Here is a 7082-nt window from a genome sequence, read left to right as displayed (position 1 = left end):
AAGTCTTTCGGCTCCAGTACAGGCAATACTGTGTCTCTCCCTACACAGTCATCTAGGAGGAGAATTCTGTCAGATTGGAAGCACTTTGGTTATCCACCCATGACAAAAAAAAATCTTCTTTTGCAACACAGCTTGGCCAATGTTTGTTTGGGGGTCTGAGAAACGGTGGCCAGTTTTAAGATCTTCAAAATTTCATACCATTTATCCATTAAAACTGTTCTGCCAGAGGTCAGGCAAAGGGGGCAGAACACCTTGCATGCAGGCATGTATGTGGCTGCATAACGAGGATGCTGAAGAAAAGGGAAATGAGCTCATGGTGTGAGGCACTGCTAAGGTCTGTCCTGCTCCCAGGGGAGGAAGAGAAAACCTCCCAAACCCGACAGTGAGTACCCTAAACCCCATAGCGGCTCCCGCCCCACCTCAGAAAAGAGAGGGAATGTCACCCCCAGAGTACGAGGAAGCAGCAGGGCTACTGTCTTCCTTGCAGACTGGGCGAGGTACTAATTTTGGCTGAGGAGTCATGGAGTCCAGAGCAGGACACTGCATAGTGTTCCCATGATGACAACATCCATCAGCAAGCAGCTCCAGCCCGAAATGATTGGGCCTGTAATCTCTGCTCCATCTAGGACTTGTTAAATTGGAAGAACTCTAACCCTCCCTACAGACAGAGAGGATCCCTGAAAGATGGCTGAATTATTTGCCACTATTTGCTGCCCACCATCTCACCTGAGCAGACGTGCAGGCTCTCTGGGACATTATGCTCACTGCAGATGAGCCACGGCTGGTTTTAAATAAAGCAAAGGAAGAGGCACAGCACCTTCATGATGAAAATCCAGATGACACTCCAGATCCTGACTGGAGCAATTCCCCACATGGACCCAAACTAGGATGTTGTAGAGGACATACATCCCACTGTAGGTAACCTGTATATTATGCCTGCTTCTCTTCCTGGAGATCATACATGGTTTGCAGTACTGGATTTAAAAGAAGCTTTCTTTGCATACCCACAGACACAGAAAGCCAATTGTTGTTCACCTTTGAATGGACAGGTCCTAAAGCCACACACAATTTCAGTATCATTGGACTGTGCTCCCACCAGGATTTCAAAGCTCTCCAACTATATTTGGAGTAGCCTTGGCTCAAGATTTGAGGAGCTTACAATTGAAAAACTGGGTATAGTTACAATATGTGGATGATTTACTAATATCTAGCCCCTCTGAATGGGACTATCAGAATAACACCATTAAAACCCTAAACCATCTAGCAACCTGTGGATATAAGGTTTCAAGTAAAAAGGCTCAAATATGCCAACAAACTGTGGAATATTTAGGTTTTCTCTATAGAAGGGAAACAGAGCTCTAACAGTGGAAGGGTGAAATGCAACTGCTTCCATCTCAGCCACCGCTACCTGAAGGCAGCTAAGAGGATTTCTAGGCATAAAGGGTTTTGTTAATCTGGATTCCTAACCATGAACTACTGGTAAAGCCACTGGACAAACTGTTGAAGGGAGCTAACAATGGCCCCTTCGACTGTGAACAAAACATCAGCACGCATGTGAATAACTGAAACCTAAGTTAACCTCTGCCCTAGCCCTGGGGCTCCCAAATTCTCACAAACCCTTTCATGAGCCCTGTACGTGCCTGAGAGACTGGGTCAAACACTAGGGGTCCTTACACAGAAATTAGGAAGAATATTGCAGCCAGTGGCTTACTGGATGCTGTGGCCAAAGGCTGGCTCCTTGTGTAAGGGCAGTCGCTGCCACCTGCCTGCTGTTAAAGGAAGCTGAAAAGTTGGTTTGGGGACAGCGCATCATGATCCATGAGCCTCACCAGGTGCAGGTGTTACTAGAACAGACGGGAGGCTACTGGCTGACAGTGGGCATGCTGAGCAAATGCCAGACCACACTCCCAGATGACCTTGCAGTAAAAGTGCAGACTGCTGGAGCCCTAAACCCAGAAAATGTACTTCCTGCTACTGAAGAGCTTAAAGAACCTACGTACAATCACTTAGAAATTATCAACCAGGTGTTTTCCAGTTGCCCTAATTTAAAGGACACAGCCCTGCCAGATGCAGACTGGATATTTTTTGTGGATGGGAGCAGCCTGGTAACCAACAGAAAAAGAAATGCTGCATATGCCTTGGTAACTGTTTCCGAGGTAACAGAAGCGGGGACTTTACCAATAGGAACCTCCGCACAGGAGGCAGAACTGATTGCCCTTACAAGAGCCCTGCGGTTGTCCCAAGTACTCAGGGCGCTCGGAGTAAATTGGGGGCTGCATTCAGCATGGAGACCACAATCCTCTGGACCGATGGAAAGGAAAAATCAAACCATAAAAACAGTTCTTGCCAAACCGTGTCAGGAAACTCAACCGAAATGGATTTAGAGCTTTGGCCTTGCACTGTTCCGGGTAACAGTGACCCCCAGAAGTGGGATCAGGTTAAGTCCCTATGAAATCATATATGGGAGACCCTTTGCTGCTAGTCTGTCTCAGGTTACTGGGGTGCCTCTTAGTAGAAAGCCAACTATTAAACATACTCAAGTGGGACAAATTCTTCATGTTTTGCATAAGCTTGCTCTGAACAGGAGCCCTGTGAACTCGGCAGAACCAGTCCACTTGTTCCAGCCTGGTGATCAAGTGCTGCTAATAAATGGAGGGGACGGGCCCAACTCAGCAGCTATCTGTCCCCTTCGCCAATACCAAGCTGTCATAACAACAGAAAGTTTCAGAAAATCTTGACATGTGATTCATAAGCCCTTGTTCTTCTCCAAGATTGCCCCGGCTATTCTAAAACTTTAGTATTTCCAGATAAATTATAGACTTAGCAGGCGAATTTTGACATCGTCATCATTATCATCATTCCTGATACCCTTTTGATCCTGATTGCATCAAATCTATACATCAATTTAAAAGTAGTAACTCTTCCAACAGATGCCTTTGTATGTCCTTCCTTATATAGATCTCCATTTTTTTCTCATGTGTATTTTTATTTTTATTTCTTTGAGATGGAGTCTCACTCTGTTGCCCAGACTGGAGTGCAATGGTGCGATCTTGGCTCACTGCAACCTCTGCCTCCTGGGTTCAAGTGATTTTCCTGCCTCAGCTTCCGAAGTAGCTGGGATTACAGGTGCCCACCACCATGCCCAGCTAATTTTTTGTATATTTAGTAGAGACAGGATTTCGCCATGTTGACCAGGCTGGTCTTGAACGCCTGACCTCATGATCCACTCGCCTTGGCCTCCCAGAGTGCTGGGATTACAGGCGTGAGCCACCACGCCTGGCCTCATGTGTATTTTCTTGGTTTTTCAGCATAGAGGTCTTCTGCATCTCTTGTTAGGTTTCATTTTGAACATTCTATTGGTTTTGATGATAATATAAATGATATTGTCTTTAACATTTCACTTTACCTTGTCAGTCTATAGAATATATTTGATTTTTGTACCTTGACCTTCAGAACCCTGTTAAATTTATGTATATTTTGTTTGCAAATTATTTTGGTTTCTCCCCATATGCAAATATATCATTTGCAAATAATGACAGTTTCATTTCCTTTCTAATCATATCTTTTTTCTTTCCATATTGCATTTATTTCTTTCCAACCTTTATATGTTTTGTTTCTAATTATAGATTAATTGCATGGTTGAGCATGGGACACATTTGACAAATGTTCTACATTCACTTACAGAAATGTGGATTCTCCAGGTGTTTGGTACAGCATTCCATGTATGTTCAGTATGTGAATATTTATAATCTTGTATAAATTCATGTATTCTATTTTTTGTCTGCTTGTTCTATCAGTTACTTAAAGATTCGTATTAAAGTACCTGACCGGGTGTGGTGACTCACGCCTGTCATCCCAGCACTTTGAGAGGCCAAGGTGGGCAGATCACCTGAGGTCAGGAGTTCAAGACCAGCCTTGACCAACATGGAGAAACCCCATCTCTACTAAATATACAAAATTAGCTGGGCAGGGTGGCACATGCCTGTGATCCCAGCTATTTGGGAGGCTGAGGCAGGAGAATTACTTGAATCTGGGAGGTGGAGATTGCAGTGAGCCAAGATTGCACCATTGCACTCTAGTCTGGGCAACAGGAGCAAAATTCCCTCTCAAAAACAAACAAACAAACAAAAAAACACCAAACCAACCAACCAACCAAACAAACCTAAGTGTGATTGTGGATTTGCCTTGATTTTCAGCTTTGTCATATTGTGGTTAAATGTTTTGAAGCTATGTTATTAGGTATGTACAAATGTAGTATTAAAATATTGTCCTGTTGTGTTGACCCTTTTATCACTATAAATATCCTTTTATTTCAGCTGCATTTCCTGCCTAATATTATCAGCATGATGTATCTTTTCCCATTCTTTTCATTCAGTGACTTTTTTTTTTTTTTTTTTTTTTTAGAGACAGGGGTTTGCTATGTTGCCCAGGCATGTCTTGAACTCTTGAGCTGAAGAGATCCTCCGACCTGAGCCCCTCAAAGTGCTGGGATTACAGACATGAGCCGCCATGTCTAGCCTGTGTCCTTCGTTTTAAAATGAGTGCTGTGACCAGTTTATTATTATCTTTATTTGGCCTAAAACTTTTTGTCTTTAAATTAGAATAAGTTCATTTACATTTAATGTGAGAACTAATATAGTTGGGTTAAAATCTTCCATTTCACTGTTTGCTTTTATTTTTCCCAGCTGTTTTTTTTCTTTCTTTTCCTTTACTGTATTCTTTTGGATTTGTTAAATGTTTCTCGTATTTTCTTTTGTTATATTCTTAGATATATTTTACGTGATTCATCAGTGGTTTAGACATTATAATATGCATCTTTGACTTATTATAGTCCATCTTAAGTTGGTTATTGTCTCATTATAGGGTCCAGCCCTACAGGACCTGTGGGTTTTTCTCCTCGTGTGTGGAGATGAGAGATCGTAGAAATAAAGACACAAGACAAAGAGATAGAAGAAAAGACAGCTGGGCCCTGGGGACAATTACCACCAAGGCGTGGAGACCGGTAGTGACCCCGAATGCCTGGCTGTGCCGTTATTTATTGTATATAAGGCAAGAGGGCAGGGTAAGGAGTGTGAGTCGTCTCCGATAATAGGTAAGGTCAAGCGAGTCATGTGTCCACCAGACAGGGGGCCTTTCCCTATTTGGTAGCAGAGGCGGAGAGAGAGAAGGGACAGCTTATGTCATTATTTCTTCTGTGTATTTCTGGAGAGATCAAAGACTTTAATACTTTCACTAATTCTGCTACTGCTATCTAGAAGGCAGAGCCAGGTGTACAGGGTGGAAAATGAAAGTAGACCAGGAGTGTGACTGCTGAAGCACAGCATCACAGGGAAACGTTTAGGCCTCCGGATGGCTGCGGGCAAGCTTGACTGATGTCAGGCCTTCCACAAGAGGTGCTGGAGCAGAGTCTTCTCTAACTTTCCCAGAGAAAGGGAAACTCCCTTTCTCAGTCTGCTAAGTAACAGGTGCCTTCCCAGGCACTGGCGCTACTGCTAGACCAAGGAGCCCTGTAGTGGCCCTGTCCAGGTGTGACAGAAGGCTCACACTCTTGTTTTCTGGTCACTTCTCACCGTGTCCCTTCAGCTCCTATATCTGTATGACCTGGTTTTTCCTAGGTTATAATTGTAGAGCAAAGATTATTATAATATTGGAAAAAAGAGTAATGCTACAAACTAAAGATTGATCATATTCATATATAATCATATTTACAATTTATTTCTAGTATAACTATTCTTATTCTATATATTTTCTTTATTATACTGGAACAGCTTGTGCCCTCGGTCTCTTGCCTTGGCACCTGGGTGGCTTGCCGCCCACACTCATGAACAGTTCAAGAACATTACACAGCATAACTTCATTTACCTACCTCTATTCCATTGTACTTTCGTTGTTTTAATATTTGCTTGTGCCAGACACAGTGGCTCATGACTGTAATCCCAGTACTTTGAGAGGCTGAGGTGGGAGGATCACTTGAGCTCAGGAGTTCAAGACCAGCCAGGCAACATATCATGATTCCATTTCTACAAAAAAATTTTAAAAATTAGCTGGGTGTGGTCATGCGTGCCTATAGTCCCATATATATTTACTTGCATATATGTTATAAACCTACAAGGTGTTATTCTTATTTTACACCATTGATATTTTATATTTATCCAAATAGTCATTTCTGCTTCTCTTGCCTTCTTAGAGTTCCATACTCCCATTCAGGATCATTATAAGTTAGCTTGAAGAACGGTGCTGGATCAATGGAATATTTGTCTAAAAAAGAAAAAACCTTCAGTAAATCATGACCCCAAACCTCACAGCCTACCCAAAAGCATCATGACCCCACACCTCACAGCCTACCCAAAACCATCCTAGCCCTGAATGTAGGACTTAAAACCATAAAACATTTAGAAGTCAACACATGGGAATATTTTAAGAAATCTTTGTCTACTCCATAAAAGCACTATCAGAGTAAATATACATGAATTTGACCTCATTAACATTGAGAATTTCTGTTCATAAGAAGACATGGCTGCACACGGTGGCTCATGACTGTAATCCCCGCACTCTGGGAGACTGAGGCGGGCAGACCACTTGAGCCTGAGAGTTCAAGGCCAGCCTGGCCAGCCATCTCTATTTTATTTTTAAAAAGATATTACGAATAGGGTGGATATGCCTGTCTAATCATTCACCTGCCACCTCGCTGCCTGTCCTTTCTGAGGTGGCCTTAACCCGGTCGCTCTGTGTCCCAGCCCCTTGTTTGTGCATCCTCAGAACCCTCATGACTCTCTGAAATGCTCTATTTGTTTGTAATTGAATACAGTTAAATTAATTGCACTGACGTTAATGAACTTGCCTCCACTTTCTTTCTTCTCAATTTGACTCAGTCTGTGGGCTGCCGAGATTTGAGAGAGACACAGAGGGAGGGAGGGTCAGACAGAGGCGACGCTGAGACCACCCTCACTGTGGGCCGTATCCCTGCAGAGCTGCTGAGACCACCCCCACCGTGGGCCGCATCCCTCTGGCTGCACGTGGGCTCACTGAAATCTCTCATATGGCACCTGACACAGGACGCCAGTCAGGCCGGCTGCAGGAGC

This window comes from Symphalangus syndactylus, chromosome 7, assembly GCF_028878055.3.
Source record: "Symphalangus syndactylus isolate Jambi chromosome 7, NHGRI_mSymSyn1-v2.1_pri, whole genome shotgun sequence".
In the NCBI taxonomy this organism is placed as follows: domain Eukaryota; kingdom Metazoa; phylum Chordata; class Mammalia; order Primates; family Hylobatidae; genus Symphalangus; species Symphalangus syndactylus.
This window is presented reverse-complemented; position numbering follows the sequence as displayed.